Source organism: Haliaeetus leucocephalus, unplaced genomic scaffold (assembly GCF_000737465.1).
Source record: "Haliaeetus leucocephalus isolate CR32 unplaced genomic scaffold, Haliaeetus_leucocephalus-4.0 Scaffold195, whole genome shotgun sequence".
Classification (NCBI taxonomy): domain Eukaryota; kingdom Metazoa; phylum Chordata; class Aves; order Accipitriformes; family Accipitridae; genus Haliaeetus; species Haliaeetus leucocephalus.
Genome location: NW_010972631.1, coordinates 754,133 through 770,453, shown reverse-complemented (window position 1 = coordinate 770,453; position 16,321 = coordinate 754,133). Strand labels below are relative to the sequence as shown.

The 16,321-nt window shown below is 43.7% G+C and overlaps 1 protein-coding gene across 1 annotated transcript in view; it reads right to left on the bottom strand.

Annotated features, from left to right (window-relative positions):
• Positions 1–16,321, bottom strand: part of BACH2 (BTB and CNC homology 1, basic leucine zipper transcription factor 2) — a 148,795-nt gene that overhangs the window by 102,361 nt on the left and 30,113 nt on the right. Inside the window, exon 2 of the mRNA XM_010565678.1 lies at positions 3,317–3,425. The gene's annotated coding sequence lies outside the window, so the exon portion shown is untranslated. The remainder of the gene's footprint in view (positions 1–3,316; positions 3,426–16,321) is intronic.

The window sequence follows — 16,321 nt, the reverse complement described above, 5'->3', positions numbered from 1 at the left end:
TACAGCCAGGGTAGTCTTCATGATGGGTGAGAACTGTGTCTCTTCCATTATCATCATGATCTGTGGTTTAATTGATATTTGAAAACATCTTAAGATCTTCCAGTGAAAGGCACATAATATATATTTCTAAGACAAAATTCTGTGGTATTATACTATTTGCAAGGAGGTGCAACAAGTCAAACCATTACTTCATGAAATAATTCACACTGGCTGAATCCCTTACAGAAAGTCTCAAGATCTTGAGAGGGGAAAAAATACCTAATTTCCACCTGTGTAATAACTAACACAGTGAGAAAGAAAAAGACTTCAGACTTTTGTGAGAAAATGCTGCAAAACCACAAACTTTCGAAAGTGCCCAATATGCTGTTTTCAGCTTATCTGGATGCAGCCCAAACTATCCTCAGCTCACCAAGGTGCATCAGAAGATTGTCATCATTCCAATTCCACCACAGGCTTTCAGTAACTTGTGCCCACTCTGCGCATCCAGGGCTGTCAAGCCCTACAAAATAACACGACTTTTATGCTTAAAGCAGCTGAACAGCTGCAAAAATAACCCTCTAAAAATACTGAATACTTGGTCCCACTCGGTAGCTGGAAAAACAATTACTGATTGAAAAATTCAGTGTTTGATATTACTTAATAGTTGGGGAAAATCTATTTGTGAATCATAATTAACATTTATTTAACTATTTAAAAGCACGCATCTACTGTTTGAAGCTTCACAGAAAGCCAATATGTGGCCTTCTGCCACCATTAAAGAGTGGCAGATACAGTTTAATGCACTTAAACTGGAAGGACACGAGGCAGAAAGCCATGCTGGAATAGTGAATCCTTCAAGGAATTGGTAAAACTGAGATTGTCTCAGTAGCGTGTGCCCCGCGACACCAGGTCCGAACCCGCTCTACCAAATGAACAGCAGCTACCACAGGGTCAATTAAATAAACGCACAGCTCCAGCTCCTGGTGCCACAGTGATTTAAACGCCATGATATAAACTGGATGAAAATTCAGCACTAACAGCAATAGAGCAAAAAGTTCCCCTCGAAACATCCGAAAGGCTTACAGGCAACTCTATGGCAGTGCCAGCCCAGGGCCAGCGGGCAGCGCGGCTTCCTGCCCTGCCGGAAAGGCCCAGAAGCCCTCGTCACCCCCGCAGGAGCCGTGGTCCTGCCTCCCATGCTGGAAGCGTGGCCAGCGGCACTAGGGAAGGGATCGTCCCCTGTACTGAGCACCGGTGAGGCCGCCCCTCGAGTCCTGTGTTCAGTTTTGGGCCCCTCACTACAGGAAAGACATGGAGGTGCTGGAGCGTGTCCAGAGAAGGGCAACCAAGCTGGTGAGGGGCCTGGAGCACAAGTCCTGTGAGGAGCGGCTGAGGGAACTGGGGCTGTTTAGTCTGGAGAAAAGGAGGTTGAGGGGAGACCTCATCGCTCCCAACAACTACCTGAAGGAGGTTGTAGCGAGGTGGGGGTCAGTCTCTTCTGTCAAGTAACTAGTGATAGGATGAGAGGAAATGGCCTCAAGTTGCACCAGGGCAGGTTTAGATTGGATATTAGGAAAAATTTCTTCACCGAAAGGGTTGTCAAGCATCGGAACAGGCTGCCCAGGGAAGTGGTGGAGTCACCATCCCTGGAGGTATTCAATAGACGTGCAGATGTGGTGCTTAGGGACATGGTTTAGTGGTGGACTTGGCAGTGCTAGGTTAGCGGTTGGACTTGGTGGTCTTAAAGGTCTTTTCCAACCTAAATGATTCTATGAAAGCAGCAGCGGCTTGGGTCAGGACTAAATTCCAGAAGCTGACAGACCATTTACAGGCAGGATGCTGAAAACAAACATTTTGTCTTGTTCTAAATTTCTAATCAGAAAACTTTCTTAGAACTTAACGACTTTTCTAAGTCCTAATTTCCCAAGCAATTCCCTCACTTGTTCTCTGCCCATTTGCCATAGCTGAGGTATCCCATCACTGACGGCACCCACGTCCATTTTTCATCTCATTCACGTCCACCCATGCAGTATCGGGCTGGGCACCCCACGGGTCTGGTAGGCACAGAGCAAGGATGAAATGGCAGTCAGCGCATCTGGCAGATAACTGCTGGCAGACCTGAGACAAGGATTTTTGTCCAGCACAACCTCACCTGGAGAGTGACCCAGGTGTGTCAGTTGACTGCACAGAACAAAGATCCACAAACAAGAAACCTATTCCAAAAGACTGACTCAACTGCTTTACTGAAGGACTCGGTGATGGGATTAGCATATATATTTTTTTTTAAAACTAGTTTATGTACAGCAAATGTAACCTGTAGGGAGTATTTTGCAAGGTGCTGAGGAGTGCGAGCAGCCTGTATAATGTGCTTAACTAAGTGATTTGAGCCCTAAGCCACTAACTCTCCCACCCTTGCTCTCTGAAGCAACCATATTATCAGAGGCCATTTCAAGGGAAATGCACTTAAGTCATAAATACTTCTCACATCATACTTCTCATAACCTGCATCAGCAGCAGCAGAAAAATGAAGGCAATATAAAAAGAAATAAAAGTTATAAAATTTCAGGTCACAAACATCCCCAAATGGATTATGCCTTCAAAAGGAACTGTATAAATGGCACGATAAGGTTTTCTTGGTGTACATCTCGAAGTTTTCTAGGATGATGTTATTCATTTTAAGTGCAAACATGTTCTTAATGCCATACTCAATGCAATTGGCTTGTAACCTGAAATGGGGTCTTTTTCATCAACACACACTCATCACAGAGACAGATGCAGCTGACCAAATTCACTGCCGTTCACAGCCTACTGAAGTTCCCTAGCCATACCCACAGCATGTCCAAAGAGACAAACCTGTGCTCTTTTCAGATCAGTTAACGCAGCTATTCATGGGCTATTTGAAATTGAGTTAGGCAGATCACTGTTTATGAAAATCTCCACAAAGCATTTGCCCTAGCAGGGCTATACCAGCATAGGTAAAATGCTGAAGTGTGATAATGCAGGCAGAGATGAAGACTCAAAAAACACGCATGCCGCAGCCTGAATGACAAAATAGAGCAATATGTATTTTACCAAATTTCTTTCTAGGCTTATACGTAAGCTGCCTGTTTTCAGAAGTGTTCAGGTACTGTGCCAGGAGTTTTAGAGCAAGTCAGCAAAGAGCCTTTAAAGGGCTTTAGCTCTATGCTTCAGACATGGGAATGCTCGTGTTCCCACATGCATTGCTACTGCCTACTAGATGTTAGAGTAAAACTACGAAATTATAAGGAACAATCAAAACATCTAAAAAATGCCCCAAAACTGAAGAAACCATTTGATGCTGCTTTTGCAGAAATACTTACAACACAGTCCTGGAAGCGATTTCCAAGCAAGCCAACTGCTGCTCTAGACAGTTTACTGGATGGTGTGGCTCAGCTCTTTCATACAAGCAGCACCCACAGTTATATCTAGAAAAGGAAATAAAACCAAAATTCTTTGTGAGCGAATACACAAATAAAGTCATCTTTCTTTTTAAAACCATAACCAGGTTAAAAGTAGCTTTAGTAGGACTCGATAAAGTTCTCATGCCAAGCTTCACGTGTGCTGCCTGCTTACAGGAACAAACTCCAAGGCACAGTCAAAGCCTACCTAGGGTACTGAAGCTGAGAGCAACTGCACTTGAGAAAAAAAGCCCCATGCTGAGCGTATCAAAGCAGTGAACAAACGCACGCAGATGTTTTTCTCGTCTAGTTCTACTTAAAATATTTGCAGGAAACACAAGATGAAATACCGGCATTAGCGCCAAAAAATGTAGGTGACTTCAGCAAAGCTAGGAATTCCAGGCACCAACTTCTTTTTTCTCTCTCTTGAGTGGGTGTTCACTTCTAAGTTGTAGACATGTTAGCAATTCAACAACTGAGTGAATTAATGTTCAACTTAAGAGTCATTGTTAGGTTGGGAGGTTATTACTGCTTGTTCTGCTGAAGTGACAGGTTAAAATAGGTTTGTATCTGAAAAGTTGTTTCCTACAATACATATTCCCTGGCTTTTCGTACCAAATAATTTTCTTCCATCATGTCAACTGCTATTGTATGAACCATCACTGCAGCTCCACCACAGCAGCTGGGATAGGCAAGGAGAAACAGAAAGGGGACAGGTGAGGAAAAGAGCGCACTCAGCCCTCATCACTTATCTTTGGGCTGCCATCTTTTTTTTTTTTTTCCAGGCATTTAATGTTGTTTATGTGAGACTTCTCAACAAAGGATTGTGCTTGCATTTGCAGGACATGTTCTGCTTTTAAAACAAGCAAGCAAAGGCAAAATCCAAGAGTAGAGAGAGGGCTCTACTTCATCTAACCACGAGCTTGAGAAACCTGTCTGCTATCAGGCACTACTTGGTGCATAGGATGGAGAGTTGTGATTTCCCAACTTTGCAGGTGATTATTATTAATGGAAAAACCAAATTTTCCAGGTTGAGCTGACTGGTATGCAGGAGAAAAAAAACTACCACCACATGTCGAATTTTTGCAGACTCAGATCCATTTTGTACTAGTATACGAGCTTTTATCCTTCCCTCCTTTGCTTTTTTTTTTTTCTTATAGGGTAGTTCACAAGCTGCTGACAACTCACACTGTACTAAGAGCTGTTCACACTGCACAAAGTGTTTACCACTCACAACTGATGCTAAAAATTAATTTACAGCACTGCTACAGCAAGCTTTGACAAATTGTCATGTGTTGACACAGTCATAAGTTGTTGGCTAAAAAAAGTAACACTTCCCTCTTCTGCCACCTCATGTTTGAGACCAGGGATGGGCACATTATGCAAAGTTTGAGGGTTTGTAAGCTTCACAAATGTTTGGGCTTCACAAAACAAGCTCGGTTGTGAAAGTTTTTTCTCTTACAGTTAGGCGTGTGTTTATTGCCAAAAAGACTGTAGTCAGGAAAACGAAAAAAAATCCCTTCCCAGCTACAAAGACCTGTGTGTTGTGCAAAACTAGGAGAAAAGGCTGTAAAATAAATAACCTTGCACAATACTTGTTCTAGATAAAATCGGACCAGTGACAAATACCCTGTATCAACTAAGAGCTGCAGACGCCACCCTCCTACCGTAGAGAGGAAGGAAAAAAAATATAGTTGTAAGAGTTTTAATTGTTCTCAGCTGTCACACAATGTTATCTTAAGCGAACGCATTTATTTCTTGATTCTTCTGTATAGCTCTATATGGGAAAAAAAAAAGCGGCAGCATTCATCAGACAAGGTCCAAATTGATTTCCGTATACTCAAGATAGTAAGTGTTAGTCAGCACTCGTGCCCATGAGTGGCAGCTCTTAAATTTTAACTCCTCCTCTTCTTCCTCAGGGCAGGACAAATAATCTGTCTAGTTTACACCCTGGAATCAGTAACGGACACAAAAGTGGTCTCAGCTGAAACAAGCGGTGTTTCGGTGGCAATGCTAACTTAAAACGTTAGCCTCACACTAGCCTAAATGAAGGTTAAAGAAACAAGGCCAAAGATAGAGAGAACCAAACCATCAGGAGATAACCAAGGCATCCATTTGGTTGAGGTGTCAACAACTTCAAGTTATTTTTGTTTTTCTTATCTTGTGAGGATTAAGTTCCTCTGCACTTCTGCAGAGACACCCATGTAAGCTAGGGACTGTGATCCAGCAACTAAATGAAGCAGTTGGTTGGTTTTACCTCCAGCACTGTTGATGGTCAGGACAGGAAGACTGTCAATGCAGGAGAGAAAGGGAGTCAGGCTGGGCCCAACCCCAGGCAGAAATCGAAATGCTAGCAATAGCCCAGGGCAGCAAAGCACAGTACTGTACAAGGACCACTCTCAGCGTCTGCCAAATGGGCTTCATGAGGAGCACGTAAAAGCCACTGCTTCATGTTGTGCACCAGTGACCTGGACTTTCAGTGCTCTGGAATACCTCTCCCTAAGCTCCACCACCTCTCAGAGTACACACCACAGAGAATGCAGAGGAAATTCATTCAGGAAATTAACTTGGCAACACAAGGAATTAATTATCTCTTTTTTTTTGTTGTTTTTCCCCTAACACTTGTACAAAGAAGAGATGCTTCGAGTGGTTCCTAAGTCCTGAAGAGAGGCAATGTTGTACCTTTGCAGAACAGATCCACCTGCCACATGCCTGCATCAGTGCAAGAGTGATCCATGTAATTTCCCTACAAAACTCAAAACACGTAATATCAACCAAAAAGACCTCCTGCAAAACATTAAGGGGAGATGAAATTTCATCCAGACTCTTCACTTGCTCACACTCACACACCCTGTATAGAATTTCTTCATCACCTGAGATGTTACTCTGACAAATGACATATATTACTCTCTGATAGATCTAATGGAAGCAAAGGACATTTACGTCGTAACAGTCAGGATGGACATTATCTTGTGCTGCTGACTGGAATAATATCATCCATGCTTAATTAGCTTAGATTGCTGTACATTTAGAAAAGCACTCAAGTGGCAACTCCTACCTCCCTCCCCCAAAGTAACAAAAATTTATAAATATTTTCAGTGCATCACATGAAATGCATTATTTCACTGGATTCTGTCTGAGCATCACTGAGGTTGAAATAAAGATGATTCAACTATTAAGTCAAAAACTTCAGCTTAACTACCCAGAAGATAACACTGACTTTCCTCCACCTTGAAGGAAAACTAATAAAAACTTAAGTTTTACTGTAAGTTATTTCAACTGCCCAAATATAATCTCTCCTGTACATTTTTACTTCTTTGCTGTATAGAAGGAAATCCAAGGAACTTAAAACTCCCTGAGTTCTTACTTTGGGATGGAAAAAGCCCAAGACATCCCCACTAACCCAGTGAAGAATACTATTAGGAAGAAAGTGGGACTTCGAGTTTTCTGTTATTTTTTTGTTTTTTGTTGGGTTTTTTTGGTGATTATTGAGGGTTTTTTTGAGAAAAAAGTATCTATTTACTTGTGACAAGTTTTTTCCTGGTGGATCCAGCTTGTGAATGTGAAGTAACTACCCGCAAGCAGAAGGGCCCTTCTTGCCAAGTCCTTTGTGTGAGCTTGTGCCTGTTCTAACCAACACAGGGCCAGTGCAGGAAGGTTCAACATTGGGGAAATGCAGACCAAGGATCTCCTGTGGCCTCCCTGCATCGCACCTCTCCGCTCTGCCCTTCAGGTTTCATCACGGGAAGGATGGCAGAGTCTTGGCTGATCCCACAGCTGCACTCCCTCCCACTGCTATTTGCAGGGCGTTAGAAGAAAGCCATAAAGATGATGTTTGCCCCAGAAAGCCCTCACCAAGATTTCAAAAGCAAAAGGGAATAGATGAAGCTGTCCTGCTCTCTTGAGGACGCACACATGCAACCAAAGCAGTAAATATATATATATATTGAATATATATACTGAACATGCACTGGGTAGTCACTGTCTGCATGGGATGCAGACTGTGAAACAAACTCCCCTGGGTAGAAATTAAAAAAAAAAAGGAGGATTGCAGCTTTTTTATTCCCTGGGCACCACTCTTCCAACCAGCGAGGACAGGATGCTAACCCAAAGACTTCACAGCTGCTGGGGTTTAAGAGGGCCTCCTCTCCTCTCCCCGCCAAGGCAAGTGGCACCAGTGACTAACTACACCGTGGGCAATTTTCCTGTCTCTGCTCTACGCCCGTCTTCACATGGCTGCAAAGGTCACCACGTCATATCTGCTACACTGAGGTCTGCCACCCACAGCAAACAGGGAAGCAGCTTATCTGGACAGTCTGGCAGGACCTCCTGCGAGCATTTGGGGGTGGGGGGAAACCTTGCAGCTTTCCACTTGGAGGGGGGTGTGTCTGTGCTTCAAAAATGGTTCCAGTTCTTAAACCTTAAGAAGGGACTGAGATGCTCAAATTGCCTTGAACTGAAAGGATCTCAACCTGTGCCAGGTTTGCACAGCAAGCTTTGCTCAGCAAAGCCCAGGCCCTAAAGCAGCCGTTCCCTTCCTGACCCTCCCTCCCCGGTGCAGGAGAGGGAGCAACTGGAAGCGATCTCTCTGTAACCATGGAACAGTGAGAAAAGGCATCAGATCTTTGTCCACGCCTCTCTGGAGCATGCCTTGTGCTTCCAGCCCTTTCAAGCAGAAGAAACTTGGTGGCCCTACGATGAGTTTAATCATTTGAAAGCCAGCGTCTGTGTTCCCCCTTTGCTGCTCCATCAAAAAGGAAGCACAAGGACCCCTCCGGACGCAGACTGGGAACTGTCTGCCTCCCGCACACAAGCGTACTCTCACACATGCACATGGGCATCCCTCTCCTTTGTTTTACCATTTTTTCTAACTCTATACACTAATAGATTTTTCATTACTTCCTTAGCTTTACATATATTGTATGGCGCTTAACGATCAATGCCAGCATTACCTATAGCATTGGCACAGAAGCATGTCATTCATTGACACAGGAGTTGCTTCTTCCCCAACTTCTCATAGTTTTGTTAAATAAAACCAGCTGAGTTCTTGCTTGACCTGTATCTATTCAGATCAAACCTTTATCAAAGCTAGCAGCATTTTGTTTCTAACAAATGTATCCCCATCAAATCAAATCTCTACTTCTGGCTGAGACAATGTCATCCAACTTTTACTGCAGCGCAGTGCATCCAAACAAATGAAGTTAAAAATTCAGTTAAATGGAACGTGCAGCTGAAGGGCTCTAGAGGTTTATCTATCACATGGCAAAAATCACTCTTTGTACAGCATTTGTATAAATGACCATAGGATTCTCTGGATGTTTTTGAGCCACCTCACGTAACTAGGTAACAAAGAAAATTACGTCAAGTTTTATGAGATCTTTAGCAAAAATGTTTACATCAGACCAGGTTGGTTAGTACATTCCGAAATCCTCCCACCTACTCCATGTGGCGCTACCTTGTGTGTGCAACCTGGTTACAAGTCAGGAGAAAGAACCAGCTCGAGAGTTTTCCAGAGATTGGTCTCACCTACAGCACTGCAGCAGGAAACCTGGCTTGACCTTTTGATCCTGTAGGAAAGATACCAGTCAAAGTAGTTCAGTAGTAGTGTACGATCCATCTTTTATACCTCCTGATGAAGACAACTCAATGAAAAGATGAACATACACCCCATATCCTCTGAGGCAATTTTTCTTTATGGGATTTCCAAGGAGCCACCACCCCCTTTATCAACTCTTTGGTACTTCCCCCAAAATTAAAAAAGCATCTCAGTTTCAGGAGTTGCTGGGCTGCAGCGAGGATGTGTTCAAAGCACTGTCTGTTCAGCAATGCAGACGCCAATGTTGGCAAGACAAACGTTGAAGCGGCACGTGGGTATACGCAAAAATTTCATTCAGCAGAAAGCAAAGCAAGACCAGGACACAAGGATCCTAAATTAATCCAGTTTCTGTCTTCCCAATGACTTCCCTCACCATTGGAAAGACTTTGGTTTGGATTTTAGTCAAGTCTGGTTTACAGTCCTCAACTTCAGCTGTCAAAAAAAAAAAACCCAACCCTGCTGGAACGCCTTACTCATTACACAGCCTTGCAAAAATTATTAGCTACGTTACAAGGCATTTCCCTTTGGGGACCAGAAGGGGTGAAGAAAGGGGATGGAGAGTGACAGTTTGTGGTTTCTAATGCAGCAGCTAAAAAAACAAGTAAGTAAGAGGAATACAGGATATAATGTGTTTACATTTGTCAAAAGAAGTTTCCTGGAGACACGGAGGGTTCATGTTGCTGAGCTGTCACTTCTGCTAGAAACTGCTGCCTCATGCTATCAGGAGGTCAGTCACTGACCTACTTTCTGATAGAACTGAATTAATTTGCTACTTCTGTACACAAACCTTTTTTTTTTTTTTTTTGTTAAAGGAATACTCAACAAACCCATAAAAAGCTGCCTTTTATCCAACTTGGAGCTTCAACTGATGCTGTGCAAAGCTATTACATACCCTGGCACGGGGCCCACTGTGCTTGGTCTGCTTATTCTTTTGGAAAAATCGGTACAGAATATTTTTAATGAGTTGACGCTGCAAATAACATCTTCCCTTCCTGAACTCCTACTTTACAATAATACCAGCGATATAACACACTACGCACAATAATGGAGGCTAGCACTTGAATGTGCTGTGCTTTGTCTAGGCTGCTCCTGAAACAGATGCCTACCACAACAGGATTAGCTCCCCAAATAGAGAGATGCATGGCACAATATATTTATAGGATTAAACCACGAAGTTATTAATAGAAAACAAGACGACTAGGTGAAACTTATAAACTAAACACCTATTGATCCGATCATCCCCTGCACAGAGCCAGTTAACAAACATCTGTGCTCACCAGGAGATGGTGGTATGGTAGGAGCGCTTAAACTGAAGCATTATACTCAGAAAGTGAAGTGGCAGAAGTAGTAGCAAAAGAGGTGCCACCTACTCGCTCTCTTTGCTTAATGGCTACATGCACATAGCTCTAATGTCACTACACAAATCCTTTCATTAAAATAAAACCATGGTTGAGGGTTTCACAGACCTTCCAAATCCTTGGACCATTAAAATACCAGAAATCAGTTCTTGAAATCATCCTTAGCAAGGCCATCACTAAAAGCTTCATTGCTTGGGTGGACTCATTGTGGGTAGCAGCACTGCTGTTCGGAAAGAGAAAAGCAGTGTACTGATCCATGAAAGCAGGGCCATTCTGCATTAAGGCTCTGTACTAACATTTGGAAAATGAGAACCCACCAAGCAACACTTGCATCAGACCTCTTCAGCAACTTGGTCTTGTACATTCACCTCATCCTCCATCTGCGAAGTGAAGATAAGGATCTTTTCCAAGTGCTTGGCTTGCTTAGTACCAAAACATTTTGGGTGAGACTTGCACTTTCCTTTACATTTCCCGAGGGTCCGATCTAACAATAGTGGAGGGAGTACTTACTACCATAATAAAAGACAACTATTGGTATCACAACAGGTTTATGATCCCTTGAGTTCCTGGACTAGATGAGGCTCATGTTGCCAAAGATAACTATGCCAAATCTAGCACTTGCAACTGCAAGTGTGTTTTTCTCAACCTTTTTGGCTTTCATCTGTGCATATTTACAAGCCCTGAATCTGAAGTTCAAATAAATCCAATAATTCACTCAAACCCACCAGGATTTGAAAACATTAGGGAAGTGTCAAGATGTTATCGAGCTTGTTCTGCAGAAAAGAGTGCTTTAGAGTTTCAGAAAGAAATAGACAAGGGAGCAATTTAACGAGATGGTGGCATATTGAAACATGGATAGATAAGTAATTAATAGCTACCTTCTCTAAGTGAAAACTTTTCTGACTGAAAAATCAGTTTATATGAAAAACTACAAGTCAATTGCTGCCTTTTTTGGGTGGATAAGAACTGTCACGCACGTTAGCATCTCCATTACCATGAAGGATTTTACTCCTTTAAGCAACTCACAAAGACCTTCACATAAAACAGCATGTGGGAAGCAAGGAACTAACAGAAGGAGACACCAAAGAAAAGCTGACATTCATAACTAGAATTCTAATGAAAAATGTTATCAGGAATCCACGAAAACGGGAGAGAACTGCCACGGGAAGTCGAAGCTAAGGCAACAGGCTCATTTTAGTCCCTTAGGAGCAAGAGTAATTGCATGGTTGTATAGGTGCTGTTGTTAGGATACAGAATATTGGCTAAATAACCTCTTTATGTTGGTAGCCCAAAACATTTTCCTATTAAAAAGGTCCAATATTCATCTAGTAGATCTCGTAATTCAGAACCCTCTTAACTCTGACATGCAGGTTTCTTTACCAAATTTCTATACAGTTTCAAGTGGAACATATGGCACCTTAAAGTAAACAAAACAGGAGAGAGGAAAAATAGTCATGCTCCAAGAAGTAGGAAGTATAAACCCATTAATTAAGCATTTAATTCTTTTTATACCTCACGTCTGTCTTCACCGTTTAAAGTCTCTCTCTGCAATCAACCAATTTTGGGATTCACTGCTGTCATGCCAATCGTGGCAGTACTTCATCTAAAAAGGCACTGTCAAACATAATGAAGTTTTCCTTCAGCTTGTACCCACACTGGTGCTGCGTACAGCACACACACTGCTTGGTGAGGGAAGGTGGGGGATAGGGCTTTACCCGCCCTACTTCCCAAGGACTGCAGACAAATCCTAGTGGCAAAGGCACAACTGAATCACACTGATGGTTCAGACTACATGCCACAGAAACCACCTCGCACCCTCCTAGACAAGGTACAAATAGCACCCAATGGGCTATGAAATGTATTCAAGAATTTGCAATTGTTTTGTTTTCTTTCCAGCTTTCCTATTTTCTTTTCCAACCTGCACATGCCTCAGACTAAGGCACACTATAAACATGGAAAAGTTTCCCAGCACTTCACTGTTGCAGCTCAACCTCTCCCTCGAATCCACAGACACCAGTCCCTGTCCTTCACCCAGGGATGCTGCGCACAGAGCATGGGGAAGGACAGGGCAGAGAGATTCCCCATTCGGAAGGAGAAAATACATCCCTCTAATTGCTATTTCTGTTTCTAACAGTTTTTTTTCACACCGGTCCTACTGGAATTGGTGTTGACAGAGACCAAATAGTAGGCCAGGGCTTATAAGGCTTTGCAACATATAATGATAGTCACTGACACAATAAGCTGTGCATTCGTATGTGCTGAGTCAGGCGAAGGAGGCAGCACTGATATCCTGACTGTAAGCTGCATTTACAGTGCACATTTGGCTGCCTCACCTGAGTTATCCCTGCTTTATCTGTCCCTGGTAAGCTCTGGCCCGGCAGCTGACGCTCCTGAGCAGCTGGTGGCAGCGGCCATCTGAAACCAGTAAATCGGGCTGCCGGCTCCCTGGGCAGAAGCTGTCACTGTGCATTCACCCAGCACATAGTGCAGCAGGGCCCTGACCTACTCGGCCTCTGGGCATCACTGCAACATAAATGATGATAACCCAAATGCCAAAGAAGGGCAAACATTCAGTCCTGAACAACGGCATGCTTTACAGTGAAGGCCTTGCGGCCCAGAGCTTGAAATCTAAATTTATGCCACAAAAACTTCACAACGTGAAAGTCTGCATCAAAAAAACAGCAAGCTGCACTGTTTGGCGTCTCGGTTTCCAGCCCTTGTGAAGTCCAAATAGCTCAAATACAAATCTGTAATATTGCTCTCTGACTAAAAGCTATTTTAAACCAATTTTGGCAGCCACTGAGAGTCGTAACCAGGATGCCAGCTGTATGGTTTCTTGCTGCCTTCTCCCGGCTCCAACTGGCCAGCAGCGGTGAAGGGACACCCGCCTGCTCTGCTAGGGAAGCTCTGACACCTCCACCTTCCTTCAGACCAAGCGTGCTGGGTTCCTGTGGCGAGGAGAGCCTGCCTTTGTGCCGCTCCAAGGACAGATGAAGAATATGACTGATAAAAATCAGAATCTTCAAAGTTTCAAAAGTTCCCTTTCCATAAAACAAGCCTTAGAGAATAACTGATGAGCTGCAAAGCCCTTTTTTATAGGCACTCACTTGAGATGACCCACATAACTTATCCACTTTGCCACTTAACATTTCCAAACTTACAGCAGTATAAAAGCTTTTACAACCATGCATGATCACGTCACTTTTTTTGCTTTATGTATAAAGGCACCTAGTGTATTTTTTCATTTTTCAGCAAAAATGCAAATCTCCACACAAATACATGGACTGTGATATCCATTTACAAATACCTGAACTTCTAGCATTTGCTGATCCTGGTCACTACTGTGCTCCTCTCTACCTTTGCCACCAGCTTCCCCTGAAACATCTGAGCATGTTTCAGCTTTCCAAACACCAGCTGACCCAGAACTGCAGCTGGAACACAACTTGCCATTTAGCAGAGCTTCCTTTCCCTGGGTCCCCAGGTTGCAAAAAGCTCCCATCCCAGGGAGTGCATGATGGGAAGGCAAGATTAAACTTCATGACCACACAGCACAGGCTACAATGCATTAAACTAAATATAATAAAATACAAACAGAAATAAGCAATGGTCTGCATTAAGTAAATTCCATTTTTTTTTCAGTGCACTCTTCAGGAACCCATATATCTGCAGAAGGGATGAGTGTACTGCATCTGTGTTAGATGGAGGAAGGGGGAGAGATTAAGTCAGGAAATTTGGGAAGCAAAAGCAGGAATATCTGACATTGAGATAGCTCTGCAGAAAGAAGGGAGGGAATTTTTTTGCACGACCACGGCAAGGCCTGCAAAGATAGGAACCCGCAGGGGAAGCGGTGGGGGGTGGGAAGGGATGCTGGTCAAATGGCATTGCCAGCAGAGCGTGAGGTCAGTCAAAGGAGGTCATGTCATTCCTGCAGAAAACCCTGTCGGATTTATCCTACTGGGCAAGAACGATCACCCTCACAGAAAGAGTGCAATGCACACGCTCAGTCAACCTAAGCGACCCAGGACTCGGGCCATGGAAAAACAAATCCCAGGCAGCAAGGCCGTTCCCGACAAACTGGACGCAGATAGACTGCAGCTGCTGAAATACATAACTGGAGTGACATAATATTAGAACATACTTTTATGCTTACTAAGACAACAACAAACCGAAGCCTGAAGCTGTATTTTGGGCACACTAGCTCAAACTATCTTTAGACAGGAAAAGTGTGTGCGTACAGATGTTCCAGCAGGCATGGAGAGCAGAGAGCTGGAAAAAGCGCTCGCTCACTTCCGAGCCTTATAAAAAGTGCTTGTTGTAAATAAGGGTAGGAATAAATACACCAGGCAGTGCCAACTCAAAATTAAAAAAAGCCGGCAAGAAGCCAGTAGTTGGTCAGGGACTGGTGAGGTTTAATGGCTGCATACCTCCCCCAGCTTCGCTTCTCCCGATGGATGTTTTCAGGTGTTACCCCCTCCTGTGGTGTCGTCCCCCCCGCCAGTTTTACTCCTCTTGCCAGCTCTTTCATCCAGCTAACTATCTCACTTTCACAGATGCTCTCCTGGAAGCATGACTGAACCTATAAATTCAAGTCTACACATCTGTAACAAAAATAGTTTTTCTAAAAGCTATTCTTCTTCCCTATCGATGGTGACACACATGATATAGAGTTGCTGGCAATTCAGGGGTCTCGCTGCAGCTTTAAACACCAAGACAGAGAGTAATGCTCTGTCTCACAAGGAAAACAGCAATAATGGAACTTTTTTTTTTTAATATATATATATATATGAAGCTGTTATTCTTAGAATCATTTCTATTTGTGAAGCACTGAAAAATGTAAGAAATGGCTTCAAAGCTCTTGTTCCGTGGAACAACTGGTATTTTTTAAAGTAAAACATAATTATCACCTCACTCCAGAAAAAACCTCAAGAGTCCATCAGTGTGAGGGCAGATCTAATTTACCACGATCACTGCTCAGCTTGCAGTAGTAGAAAGATGCAGGCAGCAACCACATGAAGTACAATTTAGACCTCCCTTGAAAAAAACCCTCTATAAATAGGACATAGAAGATTGGGACGCTTCCATGTTAGGTTATGACTGAGCCCTGCTTTTAGCCAAAAAACCCTAACGTGGTGTGGCAAAGAGCTGAGTTAAACCTCAGGCAGAGAAGGCCCTGCACCTGAGGGGCTTTCTGCCACAGGGAGCACACCTCTGCTGCAGCCCACAGACCCAAGATCCAGGCACACCAAGGACGGGGTCCCCGCATACATTGTGCACATGTCTAGATGCATTTTTCTTTGCTCCCCCCGATGTAAGGAAACCCTTGGTGCCATGACCAAAGCAAGAACTGCTTGCAAGGTCTCTAGAGGTAACCTGAGCGTACTAATGGTACAAAAGACCCTGCTCATCTCACAGCCTCCAAATCTTTCTTAATCTCAAACCTGTGGCAAAGCAGAAACCCCAAAGCTTGTGCTTTGGGCATGATGCAGAAGCGACTGCTCCTGCAAGCAGTGCTTGTACAAGACAACTGTGATTTGCAGGGAGGGGCACCTCCTTTGGGCTCAACTTGATTTGCTTTTATGGCAAATAAATTAGCCGTGGGCAATCATTGGGTTAATAGCGGCACGGCAAATTCCAGGCATGAAGACATGGGAGAAAGAGCACAGCTTTGGGTGACAGAGACAGGCCACCAGCCTGCTGGCGGCAGGGTGATGGGAGGAACCAGATAAAGGAAAACAAAAATGCGCCAGCAGGAGCAAAAAGAGATAGCAAAGAGACTGATTTAAAAAAAAAATAAAATAAAAAGCCAAAAGGAGGGAAGCTTGGCAGACAGGGACAGTGCTTGTGGAGGAAGCTCTACATGGTATTTTTAAACAGGGAAGCAGGAGCAGAGTTTAGCACTGGACCTGGAAGGGACTGGTCCACCCCCCCCCCCCCCCCCCCGGTCCCGAACCCCCCCCTTCCCGCAACAG